Source organism: Micromys minutus (genome assembly GCF_963924665.1).
Source record: "Micromys minutus genome assembly, chromosome: 2".
In the NCBI taxonomy this organism is placed as follows: domain Eukaryota; kingdom Metazoa; phylum Chordata; class Mammalia; order Rodentia; family Muridae; genus Micromys; species Micromys minutus.
This window is the reverse complement of record NC_137971.1, coordinates 103,318,965-103,336,803: the sequence shown is the minus strand read 5'-3', so window position 1 is coordinate 103,336,803 and position 17,839 is coordinate 103,318,965.

Below are 17,839 nucleotides of genomic sequence, written 5' to 3'. Positions count from 1 at the left end.
CTCATACCTCTTATCCAGCTTCTTAGGTGGATGAGGCAGGAGGATTGATATAAGTTTGAGGCTACCCAGGGCTACACAGTAAGGTTCAGATCAGCTTTAATATCAGAGCTGAGATCCTGTCTCAAAAACAAAGCAACAAGCTAAGATGATCAAGAAGAATAATGCAAGGTAGGAACATCCTTAAAAATGAATTATTGGATTTAAGCTTCCAAAGGCTGTGGATAAGATTTTGTAGCATTTCTCTTCTGATGATACTGTCTTGTTACTCCCTGAGGATCTACTGAACCCTGTTGGGGTAAGAGTCCAAGGTTTTATTGGAGTGGGGAATACCATTCTGGAGTTCTATGGCAGTTTTATCATTGAAGTTTGATAGTAAGATTTGAAAGAAATTTACTAGATTCTATTTTATTAGCCTTCATAGGTAACTACTAAATTATTTTCAAAGGCAAACATATATAGAAATTTAGGGCAAATGTATTCAATCTGGCAGAATCTGGCTAAAGTTACATGAAGAAAATCAAGAGCTGAACTTTATTCATTTAAAAACGTAACTGTGTTAATATTACTTCTGAAAATTATTATGAGAGTCAAGTCCCTAGTTCGTAGAAAAACTGCTCTATCATTAGGACAGTGCTGTATAATTGCTTACCGACAGACACAGTTTTGGATAGTGGGTTACATCCACAGTCAAGGTCCCCTCTCATGGAGGGTCCAGCTTTCGGAGCAACATTACTCACATATGAAGCTGACACAAGTGACCACAAATAGAAAATGCCACAATGTGTGTTTTATAAATACATAGGATAAATATTCCTTCTGAGTATTTTTCTCATTGACAAGATACTAAAGTGATATAAGCTACAACATATTCAAAATAATTATAATTTGTAACCAACATCTGCCTCTGTCTGACCAGATATTTTCTCTATTGTTTAAATTTTAACTCATCTTTTCTTTTCAAGTTGTCTGTAGTGGGACACATATTTTCGTAGATATTGGATGGAAACTGTATTTAGCATTTTGCTGTCTCCATCTGTTCTTTTGATTATTACTTATCTTTTATGCTTGCCATTCTTCTCTTCAGAAGCACTATTTATTGTCTGAAAACATGGCTGGCATTGAGAGGAACAGCCACATTTATACCAGTGTCATTTGTCTGATAGAATGTTAAAGGGTGCTACATTTTCTATGTTTTTGAGTGTGTTTTTCTGTAATTTCTTAGGGTAATGTAAAAAGAAGGAAACACCATGATCCTTCCCTGGTAGGCCAAGTGGCAGTATGGTATAACATGAAAGTGCAGGCTTTGGTTCCCAGTAGAACCAAGTTTTATTCCTAGTCATATAGAGCCACAGACAATGGTATGATTTGGTCTGACATGTCTCCCAGAGGTCCATTTCTAAAGGCTTGGTTGCCAGCCCTCAGAATCCAGTCTTGGTTGCCTTCTAGAAGGCAGGGTCTAGTGGAAGGATGACAGATCACTATAAATTTACCCTTAAGGGGCATTAGGACTTCTTATCCTCCCTCTCTATCTTTTTTTTTTTTTTTTTTTTTTTGCTACTTGCCAGTCATGAGGTGAAGAGATGCTCTCCTTCACACGATCAGCTACTTAGTCGTAGGTCCAAAGAAACAGGCTTAAGTGAGCATGGACTAAAAGCTTCAAAACCGTGAGCCAAAATAAATCTTTCTCTTTTACACTCATTTTTCTCAGTGATTTGTTTTATAGATTGAAAGCTAACTGGCAACTTTATTTATTTTGACCTAAAGTTTCCTCATTTGCAAACGTATTTAGTAGTATTTCTTAGGATGCTTGTGTAGATTACATACGATGATATATGTATAATATTTAGCATTACTTAACAAATACTAGGTTATATTGTTAATAATAAAATGACACATTTTTGTCATATCATTAAAAATGAATAAATTTAAAACATTTTATCGTGTGCGTGTACACATGTATGTGGGTACATGTTTGGAGGACCAGAGGATAGCTGTGGGGAGTCAGTTTTCTTCTTCCACCATTGTGGGTCCTAAGGATTGAACTCAGATCTCCAAACTAAGCTTGTCAGTAGGTGCCTGCTGGCCCCAAACATGCAATTTCCCCAAAACATACACTTAAAAAAACTGCATGTATGATACATAGGTGAATTCACACACAAACACACACACATATATTGTATAGATGCATGTATGGTGTGACACACAAAAGTAGGTCAGAGGACAACCTGTAGAGTGTACACTCTTCTCCCTATACAAAGGCTTCTGTGATTGAACTCAGGTGTCAGGTGTGAAGGCAAACACTATTCCCTGAGCTACTTCACCAGACCTCTGTTATCTTAGAGTGTAAAATTTAATACCTGTATTTTAAAATAGAAAACCACATTTTTATATAATATATTCTGACCCCTCAACTCCTTCTCGATGATTCATCTCATCCGTTCTACTCCATGCTCTTTCTGTCTCTCCTTTTCTGTTTAGAAAGCAAGCCAGGCAAACATGACAAACAAACCAGAATGACAAGACGAAAACAGAGAAAAAAACAGAAGAAACACACATACACACAAACCAGATTACAGTAACTTTTCTATTGTTTCTCTTTACTTGATTATTTTCATATGAATATTCTTGTTTTGAAATAAAACAAAACAACTTCATCAATAAAAATTACTTACTTACAAATTCCCTCCCTTCCGCTTTCCCCTTCTCCTCCCCTTCTTCCCTTCTTCTTCCCCTTTCTTCTCTTCCCTTCCCTCTCCTCCCTTTCCCCCTTCCCTCCCCTTCTTCCCTTCTCCTTTGCCTTTTTTTTTTTTTTTTTGAGGCAAGGCATGCCCAGAGCTACATGGTTCTGGTTGGCTTCAAACTTGTGACTCTCTTGCCTCTGCCTCCTATGTTTAGAATTACAGATGTATTCCATCATGGCCAGCTTTAAATATTTCATAATAAAATGCTTATTTTCTAGTCATGTCTAGTAAGTAATTGTAAAGAGATGTGGCTACTCAATTTTTCTTATAGTCCCTAAAATTGTGTGAAGAAAACTTATTATTGCTCATATGTGTAGATATATCAGGTTATAGTTAAAATGATCTATCTAAAACTAAAAGTATGATCCTCAGTCTTCTATGTCTTGACCCTCCTTCTTGGGTATTAGACAAAACTTATTATGCAATCAACATCTTGGCTTTACTACCATCTAGTGTCTTACAGCATCATTATGCACTAGTTAAATCACTTACTTTTGGTCATTATTTAATTTTTACTTTCAGAATAAAATGTCTGTGGTGAGACTTTTGCTCCTCGTGTTCAGTACTGAGAGTACCCAGTGTGTCTGAAAAAATGCCGAGATATTAAATAAACATATGATTACTGAATAAAAATATTTTTATTTATATTATAGACTAATAGGGCTATTTTACTTGTGCTATTAATGTAGTTCTTAGTTTAGTCAACATAGATGAAAGTTAGATGTTTAGCATTTAATTCAATATTCTAGAATTCGTAAATATAACTCATGTCTGAGTAATCAGTGTGCCAGAGAGTGTGATGTCAGTTTGACATAATCTGGTGACACAAGCAGTGGCCCTCAGCCTTCACAGGGTCCTACACATCAGACATTTACATCATGACTCATGTAGCAAAGTTGCAGGTATGAAGTCACAATGAAATCATTTTATGATTGGGGTCACCACACCATGAGGAACTATATCAAAGGGTCTCAGCATTAGGAAGGTTGAGAACCACTGAGCTAGAGTTATCTAAAGAGAAGAAACCACAATTCAGAAAGTACCTCAATAAAATTGGGCTAACCTGTAGGGTATTTTCTTAATTAGTGATTGATGGGGGAGGGCCCAGCCCAGCCCACTGTGGGTGGTCTCATGCCTCGGCTGGTGGTCCTGGGTTCCATGAGAAAGCAGCTGAGCATGTAACAGGAACACATCAATAAGCAGCACCCCCCCCCCCCCATGGCCTCTGCATCAGCTCCTACCTCGAGGTTCCAGCCGGGTTTGAGTTCCTGACCTGAACTCCTGTGATGGTGAACATGAAAGTATGAGCCAAATAAAAACCCTTTCCTTTGGGAGAGAGTTTCTTCACAGCGCCAATAACCCTAACTAAGACAATCAAACTTCTTTTCCATAGAAATTCGACTTCTTGGAGGATTGAGAAGGGTTTTGTGGAATGAACACTACATTTGGAATTTAAAGCACTAGAATTAAGTTAACAAATAAATCTGTTATTCAAGCTTTGTGATCTTGAATTGGTGAATTCCAACTTCCTGAGATATAGGCACCATGTAACTTGTCAGCGATGAGAACAGGACAATGCATTCTAAATTGTAAAAATATTGACTAAACCCATATAAAAGGGATTGCATTATTTTAAACGATTTACTATTGATTTTTGCTATCACAATAACTTTACTCTCCATTGTACTCTGAACTGACATTCACTTTATGCTGAACTTAGTTTTGCTAATGATCACACTCCTAAGCTGTGGAAAATGCTTTTTTTTTTTTTCTCCTAAAAGATTACTCCTTGGCATTATTGCCAATCCCAGTTTTAATTTTAAATTACCCACCCCAAAGTATTTATAGCTTCCTGGCAATGCTATCCTTACACCACACACAATAGAACTGAGCTAATTAGCAGACACATGATTACCTACAGTGCCAATTATGGAACATTCAGTCTGTCCTTGTGTTGAATAGTTTATGCAGAAACTACACATGTGGAAAATGGCACTATCTCTCCATTTCTTCTTGCAAATACCCTAAATAATCCGAATTTTATTTTATTTTCCAGAGTATACTTCCGATTCGTAGGAAGGTACATTTTCCTTAGTGAGGAAAATGAAAAACTTGAGACTATCATGTCAACAATTGAAGTAACAATCGATTAGAATGTTCCAGCTTCCATGACGATAAGAGCTTTCTCTGTTAATTCAACTTCTAAAGTTCTATAGGCAGATTTTATGTGTGTGACAAGGCAAAATCCTGTTGTCATGTCTTGGTGTGTGTGTGTGTGTGTGTGTGTGTGTGTGTGTGTAATTTATAACCATTGCATAGCTATGTAGTTTTAGATTACCCTCAAGATCCATCTTCCATAACCTGGAGGAGACTTGAAAGAGAATGAGGCTGACACCGGGTGATGATCATTGACACTAATCAAAAGAAACACAGTGACACTTGTGGCCCTGGCCGCTGGCACTGAGTCTATCTGACCGTCTGGTTTCCTTCCAGTCTAGAGTTTTAAGTGTCAGGGTTTTCTCATACTGAGATGAGCAGCATGAGGAATGTTGGTGTGGAAAGCATCTGTTTTGAGTCAGTATAATGCTTTACTTGAGCAGGTAACCCATAAGTGTTAAATAAATGACAGACACTCCCTCAGAAATCAAGTTATGTTGCAGATGAGATTCTAGGAATGTCATCGATATGATTTTGAAAACTGCCCTTTACAAGGTTAAAAGACTGAAACAAATAGCAACAAAAATAACTTCAAGGTTATAATTCCAGGAAAAGACAAACGATGTCTGACAGTAGGTGTTAAAAAGTTATAGTGGCTTAACAAGGGAAAAGAGGAAGACCAAGGCTGGAGGCCTTCAAGATAGGGGGTGACCAGGGGATCACAGTCCAAAGAGACATATAGAGATACAGGATAATCAAAGTGTTGCTGATACATTAGTAAACAGTGGGCAGGAACAGGTTAGGGAGGGAGAACAAGAAGCCATTATTATTTCTGAGAAATCTCTGCCTTTTTATTGTCAAAACAAAAATATTTTACCTGGTCTAAAATTGCTAAAAGTGTTTTACATGGGTAAAATATGAAAGCACTTTTACAGTTCTAAAGCCAGGTATGGTGACGTGCTCTATAATCTCATTTTGGGAGCTGAGGCCTAAGCATAGCTAGTTTGGGCTAGCCTGAGCTACATGGTCAGAACCTGTTTTAAAAGTTATAGTTCTATGCAAATGTGTTATATGCTCATGTCATCATCCTTTGTGAATGTATTCTAAAATTAGATGGAATTTACTATTCATCTATACAAAAAATAAAAGCAACCCACATTGTATAAATTAAGTGGGTACCAGATTATGTTTCAATGTATGTGCATTTAAATTTTGCTGACTATGTTTATTCAGGTAAGCACTTAGTATTTCTTTAGGAAAAACCTTGTCTTCTAGCTTCTAGTAACGTATAATACATCATTCTTATCTGTGGACACCCTGCTGGGTGATAACAAGTTTCTTGCTCCTGTGTAACTCTATCTTGATACTCATTGATCAACATTCCTTATCCATCCTTACTCCCAGTCACCTGCTCTCTGGAATCCAGCATTCTGTTCTGACTTTCTATGAGACTGTCTTAAGCGACCCTTAGGTGAGCTTATGTAGGGCATCCTTGTCATTCTGTGTTTGGCCTTTTGACATAATGACTTTCAATCCTGTCCATGTGGTCACAGAGTAAAGAAGAGTTTCACTCTTTTTATGGCCAAATAGTACCCATTGGGAAATATACTATGTTTTCTTTCTTTATTCATCAACTAATGGACTTTTATTTCCTTCTAGTGGCTATTGTGTGTAGTGCTGTATTGAACACGGGAGCAGCACTATCTCTGACACAGTGACTTCATTTCCTATGGAAGTATGCCAAGTAGTGAGCTAGTAGATCATAAATAGTTTCAGCTTCAAGTTTTTGAGGAAATTCATCCCATTTTCTCTCACTGTACTGATTTCATTCACACAAGCAGTGTGCACTTCCTTTGTTCTACATCTTTACTAACAACTTGTTATTTTTTGTCTTTTGGATAACAGCACTTCTTAGTAATACAGTGATATCTAGATCATTGAGGTCCTGATTTGTGTTTTCTGAGGATTAGTGGTACTGAGCATTTTCTTTTGTACCTGTTAGTCTTTTATATAGCTTCTATTGAGAAATGTTAGCTTAGATGTATTGCCCATTTTAAAATTTATTATTGCTATTTTCATTTTGGGCTTTTAGAGTTGACATACGTTCTTGAACCCAACTCCCTTTCAGGTGTTTACCTTGCAAATATTTTCTTTTCAGTCTCTTGACTGTTTCATTTGCAATACAGCTTTTTAGTGATGTGATCTTGTTTGCATATGTCTGATTTTATTTGCTATGTTTTTGAAGTCTTAAAAAAGTCTTTGTCCTTTCCAATGTCCTGAAGTGTTTCCTATGTTTTATTCCAGTAATTTATGGTTTTGGTTCTATAAAGTATATAGTTCATCTTGAGGTCATTTAAAATGTTTTAAGACATAGGCGCTCACAAAAGGAACACATACACCCATCCCCCTTTAAACATCACAGGCCATTTGTTGTTTTGTACAACCTGCTGGTAAGGACTTATTGATGAAGACAACATGTACTTATGTCATTGAAAATGGAGATGTTCAATCTGGTGCCCAGTTAGAAGTTTCACCCTTGCTGTCGAGCAACTTAGCATTCATTGTGCTGGAAGATACTTTGCATGCTACCAGAGGAGAAGGGTAATCATCAGTCTCACCCAGCTACAGACCCTGACACCTACAGTAGAGATCTACAAAAGATATACTGCTGTAATAGTGGCACAAGTGTTATGGGATCAACCACTCACTTCTTGATTTGATTAAAGGTTCACTCAATGAGATAGAGCTCATACCTGGCACTACTGTGTGGCCACGAGTCTGAGATTAGGCAGGTCATGGGCCTAGGAAAAAGTCTACTATTATTATTCTGCTAAAGGAACATAATGATAGAATGACTCCTACTGGCACACTGCCAACCTGTAGATCGGCTTTACTTGACCCTCATCAAAGAAGCTCCTTGAAATAGACAGGAATCAACATAGATCCCCAACTGCACAATAACAAAGATTGAGAAGTGTTGGAATACTCAATCTTAAGTGGATATCTTCATCAATTTCCTTCCTTTATAGCTCAAGGATCTACGGAAAAGAGGGAATGGAAAGAATGTAAGAGCCAGAGATGACGGAAGATGCCAAGGAAACTGTCTTCTGTTTACAATAGGACTGATGTACCTATGAGCTCACAAGAGACTGTGGTAGCACACGTAAGACCTGCACGGGTTCAGTCCCTACAGGGTTCCAGTACTGACAGGGGCAAGTAGACACAGCATTCCATCCCTGATCATGACACTATTGCTGGCACATGGTACTTGCTGGCAAAGATAAAGCCAGTATTTTTTCCAATGGAGGGTCAGTGGAGGGTCAACCACATCCCAGGCAGACTTTATGCCTAGAAGTAGTTATCTGGCCAACACAGAAACAAACTTCATATTTTTTGGGGGGGGGGTGTGGCTTTTGTTTTAGCATTTTTGTCTTATTGTTTTATTCCTTCTTTTGGGAGATTTTTTTTTCAGGGACAGAGAGAGAGATGGGGAGAAAGATCATAAAATTGGCTAGTTTGGGGAGGTGGAAAGGATCTGGGAATATAAAAATATATTGTATAAAAACTAATTGGTTTGCAGGCGCTCTCCCTCACACATGAGGATGTAGGGACCTAGTTTTCTTCTTCATATGCATAACTGATTTTTTATCACCATTTATTGATACATTGCCTTTTTATTGGTTCGTATGCATGGTAGCAACTTTCTCTCAAATCACTTGGCTGTAGATTCATGGGTTTTCCTTTCTTTCTTTCTTTCTTTCTTTCTTTATTTATTTATTTCTTTATTTCTTCCTTCCTTCCTTCCTTCTTTCCTCCCTCCCTCCCTCCTTTCCTCCCCTCCATCCTTCCTTTTTTTCTTTCTTCCTTCCTTCCTTTGTTTATTTCTTCTTTCATTCCTGTCTGTCTTTTCTTCTCTATGGTTACTCTCTTCTTTCTTTCTCCTTTTTCCTCCCTCCATTCCTCCCTCCTTCTTTCTTTCTTTCTTTCTTTCTTTCTTTCTTTCTTTCTTTCTTTCTTTTTTTCTTTTCTTTCTTTTAGACAGTGTTTCCTATGTAGCTCAGCTGTCCTGAAACTCAGTCTGTAGAACAGGTTGGACTCAAACTCAGAGATCCACCTGCCTCTCACTTCTAAGTGCTGGGATTAAAGGTGTGTAACACCACGCCTGGTTTCCATGAGTTATCTTAATTTCAGAATTGCCTTTCTACTCTATAATATTGGTCTATGTGACTGTGTTTATGATACCATGCCATTTTTGTTACTACAGTGAGGCACTATGTTTTGAAGCTAGGTAGGATAATATCTCCTGCTTCCTTACCCTTTGGCTTCTTTTTTAAGTTTTGTGATTTTGTATAATTTGGGAGTTGTATTTTTAGCTATGTGAAAAATATCCTCAGCTTTCTGATAGAAATTATATTGAATCTGTACATCTCAATAAGTTGTGGGGACATTTGTACAATGTTGATTCTTCCAATCCATGAGCATTGAATATCTATGCTTTTATATTCTCTTCCATACTTCTATTAAAGTTTTTAAAGTTTCATTGTGAAAACCCTTCATATCTTTGTGTAATGGTTAATTTTGGTTGCATACATGGCACAGTCAGCAGAAGAAATTTCAAAGGAAAATTTAGCTCCATCAGTGGCCATGTCTGTGGGAGCAGAGGGAGCCCAGCCCACTGTGGGTGGTGGCATTCCTAGGCTGGTAGACTTAACTAAGAGCATTCCGGTGAGTAGTATTTCATTCTTTTTTACTTTCAATTTTTATTAATTTATTTCTTTACATTCCCGTTGTTGACCCCCCTTTCAGTCCTCTCTCCCACAATTCCTCATTCCATTCCTCCTCCCCCTTGTCTTCTAGAAGGTGCTGCCCCACATCACCAGGCCTCCACCTTCCCTGGGGCCTCAAGTCTCTTGAGGATTAAGCATCTCTTCTCCTACTAAGGCCTGACCAAGCAGACCTCTGCTATATTTGTGTCAGGGTCCTTGGACTAGCATGGGTGGATATGCCCCTGGTTGGTCACCCAGTCTCTGGGAACTCCTTGGGGTCTGGTAAATTGAGACTGCTGGTCTTTCTATAGGGTTGCTCGTCCCTTCAGTTTCGTTAATCCTTCCCTTAATTCAACCATAGGGCTCTCTGACTTCATTTTAATGTTGGGTGTAGGTGACTGCCTCTGTCCCAGTCAGCTGCTGGTAGGGCCTCTTAGGGGACAGCCATGCCAGGATCTCTTCTCTAAGCACATCAGGCCTTGGTGCCCTCCCATGAGATGGATCCCAAACTGGACCTGTCATTGGATAGCCTTTCCTTCAGTCTCTTCCATTTTTGTCTCTGTAGATCTTTTAGACAGGAACAGTTCTAGATCAGAAAATTTGACTGCGGGTTAGTAACCCTGTCCCTCCGCTTGAGGCTCTGTCTATCTACCGGAGGTGGACTCTGAGTTTTCTCTCCCCAGTGCTGGGCACTTTGGCTAAGGTCAACCCCTTGAGTCCTTAGAGCCTATCACCTCCCAGGTCTCCAGTGCTTTCCAGAAGGTTCCCCACCTCCCAATGCCCCTTATTTTCATTCATTCTCTGGGCCTCTGGGCTTCTCTCCTCCCTCACTCCAGCCATATCTGATCCTGTTCTCCCTTTCCTTTCCCCTTCCCCTCTCACACCCCGTCCCTCCCTCCCTCTGCCTCCTGTGAATAATTCTTTCCCCTTCTAAGTGGAATCGAAACACCCTCACGTGTGTCTTTCTACTTTCTTCTGGTCTGTGGGTGGTGGCCTAGGTATTCTGTACTTTTTGGATAATATCCACTTATCAGTGAGCACCTTCCATGTATATTTGCTTGTCTCTGAGTTACCTCACTCAGAATATTTTCTAGTTCCAGCCATTTGCCTGCAAAATTCATGATGTCCTCGTTTTTTAATAGCCAGATAGTATTCCATTGTGTAAATGAACCACTTTTTCTGTATCCATTCTTCAGTTGAGGGACATCTGGGTTGTTTTCAGCTCTGATGATTACAAATGAGACTGCTATGAACATGCTGGGACACTTGTCCTTGTGGTATGGTAAGGCATCTTTTAGGTATATGCCCAAGAGTAATATAGCTGAGTCTTCAGGTAGAACCATTTCCAATATCCTGAGGAATTATCAGATTGATTTCTAGAGTGGTTGTACCAGTTTCCAATCCCACCAGCAATGGAGGAGTGTTCCCCTTTCTCCACATCCTCAGCAACATGTGCTGTCGCTTGTTTTTGATCTTAGCCATTCTGATTGGTGTCAGGTGGAATCTCAATATCATTTTGATTTGCATTTCACTATAACTAAGGATGTTTCTTTAAGTGCTTCTCTGCCATTTGATATTCTTCTGTTGTAAATTCTCTGATTAGCTCTGTACCTCTTTTTTTAATTGGATATTTTATGTATTTACATTTCAAATGTTATCTTCTTTCCCAGTTTCCCCTCTAGAACTTCCTTCTCCCATCCCCCTGCTCTCCCTCCCACCCACCAACTCCCACCTCACCACCCTGGCATTCCCCAAAGACTGGGGAAATTGAGCCTTCACAGTATCAAGGGCTTCTCCTATTGTTGCCTGAGATTCTCTCTTCTATCTCTTGTATTCTGTTGGTGATGCTTGTATCTGTAGCTCCTGATCTCTTCCCTAAGTTGTTCATCTCCAGGATTACCCCCCCTTGTATTTTCTTTATTTTTTTCTATTTACATTTTTAGTTCTTGGACCGTTTTGTTCAATTCCTTCACCTGCTTGATGGTATTTTCCTGTATTTCTTTAAGGGGTTTATTTGTTTCCTCTTCAAGGGCTTCTACCTGTTTACTTGTATTTTCCTGTATTTCCTTAGGGGAATTTTTTATATCCTCCTTAAAGGCCTCTATCATCCTTATGAGATGGGATTTTAAGTTATTATCTTGCTTTTCAGGCATGCTGGGGTATCCAGGGTTTACTGTAGTGAGAGAACTGGGTTCTCACAGTGCCAGATCTCATTGGGTTCTGTCACTTACAATCTGTGCTTGGCTCTGGCCATCTGGTTATCTCTGGTGTTAACTGGTCTGGGTGTCTTTGATGAGAGCTGGCCTCCTTGGAGGCTGATAGAGCTAGTCTCCAGAGGCAGGCAGTGCTATCTCTGGTTAGGGTGGGCCTCTTGTGTTTCTGGTTAGGGCAGGCCTCCTGTGTCATTGGTTATTTCAGACCTCCTGGAAGCCACGCAGACTGTGTCCCTGGTTACTTTGGGCCTCCTGAAAGGCAGACTTGCTGTAGGAAGTGAGAGGGTATCAGGCCCACTGATCTGGCCAGGGTGGAGAAGCAGATAGTAGGAAGGTGGATCTCAGCAGGGTCCCCATGTCAGCTGGGCTCTGTGTCTTTGGTTACTGTAGACCTCCTAGAAGGCAAGCTATGGCATGTGGGTGGGTATCTTGCCACTGATCTGGCCCAGTAGGAAGCAGGCCAGAAGCAGCGTGAAGCTCTGGGAGGTGTGTGTGTGTGGTAGGTCCCTAGTCAGTTGGGCACCATGGTTGTTCCAGTTGGTGTGGGTATTTGGGCAAGATTCTCACCTGTGTCTTTGATTACTGTGGACCTCCTGAGAAGCAAGCAGGCTGTAGGTGTGGGTGGGTATCTGGCCATATTCCATTCACTCACTGGTTTTTGCTTTATGCTCCTCTTTTGTGTTTCTGTCTTGTGTTTTCTTGGTCTGTGACTGGAAAGCCTAGTAAATCCTCTTCTACACTAGATTGTTTTGGACATGGTGTTTATCAGAGCAACAGAAACAAAACTAGAATACTTGGGTTAAATTTATTTCTAGATACTTTAGTTTTTACATACATGTTTTGGTATGCCATGTCTCCATTTTCAGTTGTTTTAAAAAACTATATTTCCTTATTGATTTATTTCTTAATTTGTTTGTTGTTAAAAGAATTTGAATTTCCACACATTGGTATAGCTTCCAAAGACATTTATTTCTCTTTACTGGCTTCTTACACTGAGTGTAATTTCAAATTTAAAATAATTGTTGAGACTTGTTTTCTGGATTGTCATAGGATCTGTCCTGGAAAGTGTTCCATGTGATGCTGAGGAAAATGTCAGTCGTAGCAACTGAAAGCCATGGCCTATAGACCTTGAATGTACTTACTAGGTCTATTTGGTCTTGGGTCTAATTCAACTCTGGCATTTTTTAAAAGCCTTCTTTCTGGATTTTATGTTCAATGTTGCATGGGGTGTTAAGTCCCAAGGTATTATGATATTGGAGTTGAGTGATTCTTTTGACTTTGTTAATATTTGCTTTTTGAATTATTATCCTCTAATGCTGGGTACACATAAAATGTGTTGAACTATTTCCTCCTGTTGAATCTCTGTAGGCCTGACTGGCTTGCAAATTGTTGTGTAGAGCAGGTTGGTCTTAACCTCACAGGATTCCACCTGGCTCTGCTTCCAGAGTGATGGGATTAATGTGGTACACCACCACTCCTGGCCTGAGGTTTGTTTTTTTTTCTATACTGCAAATTTGTGTCCTTTATTGAGAAGTTTTCTGTTGTTGTTTCTTTGTAGACTTAGTCTACTCCCCCCAACACACACACCCTGAATTCACAAGTCTTTCTTGAGCTCCAATGACCTGATACTTGCACTTTCTGTGCTGGTCTCACATTTCTTTAGGCTCTTTTCATTCTTGTCTGGTTTTATCCTCTGTGTGTGCATTTTCCAACTGTCTTCAAATTCTCTGCTTTTACAATTTAAAACATCTCCCCTCCTTCCCTCCATTCATCCCTCCCACATTTTCTTCTTCCTCCTTCCTCTACCTTCCTACCTCCCTTTTTCCCTCCCTCCCTCCTTCCCTCCCTCCCTGCCTCCCTACCCCCTCTCTCCCTGCCTCCCCCCCTTCCCTCCCTGCCTGCATGTATGTGCTCATGAGCACTTGTGGTGGCCACAGGATAACTTGAAGGAGCCGATTCTCTTTTTCTGCTGTGTGGGTCCTGGGGACTGAATTCAGGAAGGCTTGGCAGCAGACACCTTTTCTGACTGAGAATCTCACTGGTCCTGGATATTTGTCGCAGCTACTCTGCAGTTGATGTCTTATATCACATTAAAAAAAATCCTTCAATGTATCTCTCATGTTAACACTTTGTGTTTGATTTACATTTATTTTGGTTTTACTTCTAATTTCTTTGTTAGATTATTGAAACATTTCTCCTTGTTGTTTTTAATTGTATTGAATTTTCTGAAGGTCCCTGTTTTAAATATTCTATCTTCCACAGTGAGTACTGCCTGGTCAGTTTTTGGTACCTTATTTTGAATGTTTGGTAAGGTGACAGATTGTAAAAGGTTCCTGATACTTGTTGGCATTCATAGGATCTTGGCATGTGAGGATTTGCTTATTCCAATTCTCCTACTGTGAGTTTCCGGGACCTGGGGTTGCTTAGTTTCTCTAAGCCTATAGTCACACCCACCACTTTAGCACTGGATGGTGTTCAGTTTGAGATTGCTTGGGAGTTGCCATGGCGATGTTATCATTTCAGCCTAGAGGGCAGTCAACCTCAAACTCGTCTCTAAGACACCATTTTTATAGTCTTATTGTTTACACTGTTAGGGAGTCTCAAGCCTTGTGCCTTATACCTGCTCGGCAAGTATTCTGGCATGGAGTTATATTCCCAACCGTTGGGTTTATGAGTCAGTATCATGTGTGTAGCACAGGTTAGCTTATATTTTCCACCCTCAGTCCTCCTCTATCAGTCTCTTGAGTGCTGAGATTATAGGGTATTATTATTAAATAGTGTATTATTTAAAAACATCAGGAAATCCCTCTTAAGGAATGCTCTGTGTTCACAAGCCTCGCTCCAGAGCCAGGTCAGACCAGACACCTCATTTGTAGCTACTGTCCTGCAGCTTTGTCTGGCTTTCGGCAGTCTTCATAGATGGACCAGTCCCTCAGGCCTATTTCACATCTGTAGCCACCACTGTCATTTAAGCACATTCTATCCCAAGCACACAGCTCACCAAGAACAGTGTAAACATTTGTAGAGCTAAGACACACACTCCTATCAACTTCCCTGGCTAGTCTGGTGACCCAAGACATCACAGGTGATGGTAACTGAGGTGGATGTACAGTGGACTTCCCTGAAGAATAGGTTTATCTCAGGTTTGGTTCACCAGCGAGTCTCGAGATGAGGGCTCTTAGGATCTGCCCACTGTTAGCTCACTACCCACGTGGCTTCCAAGGCAGTAAGTGCTGCGTGCTGTCTACTCATGCAGCCATGCAGTAGCTGCGGCTCATCAAAAGCTTAGGCTACTAAGACTCAGTGTTGCACAGGCTGGGTTCAAACTTAGTATGTAGCTGAAGATTACATTCAGCTTTTTGATCTTTCTGTCTGTATTTTCTGACTGTTGGGATTGTGGGCTTGTGCCACCATGCTTGTTTAGAAATGTATTTTATTCATTCTTCGATAATTTCATACATGATTTTTGGTATATTGTGATCATATTCTGCCCTCATTTCCCCCTTTAAATCCTTTCGGATCCACTAAGAAATGTTTTAAAAAGTTCAAATAAAAATTGAAATCATGCTTGATTTCATGTGGTATAAGCCATCATCCCAGAACTTATTTCATGCTAGACAAAAGCTCTGCTAAGTGCCCTAAATCTCTGGGCTCAGATTCTTACTTTTTTTTTTTTTTTTTTTTTTTTAAAGGAAGTAGCCTTGAAATTCCCCTCTCTGCTAAAGTGATATGATGGGCCTGGGCTGTGGTACTGAGCTGTGGGGGAATCCCCGGGCGTCGAAGGTCTGTTTGCCTCACACCTGCTGAGTGGTGAGGGACAGAGAATAGATGTGGCCGATGTCCCAGTGTCTGTCAACGGCATGCCCCACGATGTGGTTTATTCCAACAAGGTCCCACCTCTTCGAGTTTCCATCACAACCCAGAAGTGCCATGCCAGATGGCCAAGGCTTTAACACAGGGCTGTTAGGAAGCATTTCTGAATCAAACCGTAGGACACACATTAGCATTATGACTCATCAATCCCAACTCCTAGTTGGCTATCATCATAAAAATTGGACAAAAACTAAAACACTAAAGAGAGAGAGAGAGAGAGAGAGAGAGAGAGAGAGAGAGAGAAAGAGAGAGAGAGAGAGAGAGTCAACGAATGAAATGTATAATAAAATAACATCTTACCCTCACATTAGTAAAATTTGTAATTAACTCACATCACTGTCTTCAGAAGCACAGAAGGCATCAAAGGCTGTCTGCTGGTGGGTTAGATCAGAACTGGCTGTGTTAGTAAGGAGGCGAGAGGTGACGGTGACAAATTGTAGTGACATTACCACCTGTTTAATGTAGTATACACACCACTAAAGAGGAGAAAGACAGTAAACATATTGGGGGGGGGGTTGTTCTAAACTGGAGTAGGGAAATGGAAAATGGTTACCGGAGAGAACTGAAGAGTCAAGAAATAGTTTAAAAGTCTCTGATATGGACTAGAGAGATGGTTCAGTGCTTAAGATCACTTACTGCTTTTCCAGAGGACCCTAGTTCTCAGCACCGACATCAGGTGGCTCCCAAGTCACTGCATCTCCAGTTTCAGGACACCTAATGCTTGTGGTCTCCATAGGCATGAGCACTCAGATGCAGATATAGCACATGGAGACACACACCTGTACATAATTTAAAGTAATAAAAATAAGTATTTTTAAAGTGACTGGTATTTCAAGTTATTTATATGCTGATGGGAGTGACTGAAAGTATAAGAAACAAAAACAATAGACCAGCAATCTGGAGTAGATAAGACAGTATAAAAGCCATCTATAGTAGAGAATCTTACTCCTTAAATTTTTTATTTATTATTTTTTAATTTTGTAATTATATTTATGTACAGAAAACCTAGTGCACATTTAACCCAGTTTAGTGGCAAGTTCTTTAACCTTTGCCTTTTCCAGCTTGGCAATGCAAGCCACAGACTTAGGACCCAGGACGTTGCTTCCCCAGCTGTGGCAGATCTGTCGTATCTGTCATTTTAATTGGAACAGCTTCCATCAGCTTAGCCAGAGCGCCCTTGTCTTCTGAGGTAACCTGTGTGAAGTCAACAGTGGTACATATCTGCCTGCTGGGCCTTTCCCTTGATGATGCTGTAGGGCACCCTATCTTTTGACAGAGGGCAGGCAGAAAAACCACCAGCTCAATGGGGTCTATATCATGGGGAATCACCACCAGCTGAGCCTTCTTGTTCTCCACCAAGGTGGTGACTGTGCTGACTCCTGCTCGGAGGACAGGTGGTCTTTTAGTTGGGATGTCCCCTTTGCCGGCACTTTTCTTCTCAGCATGGGCCAGTGGCCTTTGCTTCTTCTCTTGCTTTGTCTCTGGCCAGTACTTAAGCAGCTGCCCAAGGCCGGGGTGAACTTAATGGCAGGAGGCGCTTTGAGACACGTACAGAGGATGATTCTTTGCCGGTGGAGTAAAGTAGCGGGACCATTTGAAGAAGCGTGTTAGATCTCTTTTGGGCTGGATGTCCTGCCCAATGTCGAAGTTATTGGGCCTTATCTCAAACAAGGATTGACCACCTTTTTGGCCTCATGTTTTGTGATGACGGCAGGGTCCGGGGCCACCTTCTTCCCCCTTGACCTTCTTTCCTCTGGGCATCTTGCTTGGCTGGAGGAGAGCGAAAGAAGGAATTATGGGTGACAAGTAAGCAGTTGCAAGGAGAGTGAGACAAGGATTTTATTTTTAATAGAGGCATAAATATCTTATCCACAGTAACAAACGACTAAAACGTAGAACCGGTTCCCTGAGTCAGTATATGCTCAGAGTTTGTAGAAGGTGTTCTGACTTACAGTGAACTAGGAAGTACCACAAGCTGAGAAAGGCTTGAGGAAGAACTTAGGAGTTCAGAGGAAAGGAGGCTGTATGCAGAAAAAGTATTCAGATGTTACTTGTTGTGATTACATTCCAAGTGTACATCTTTGCAGCG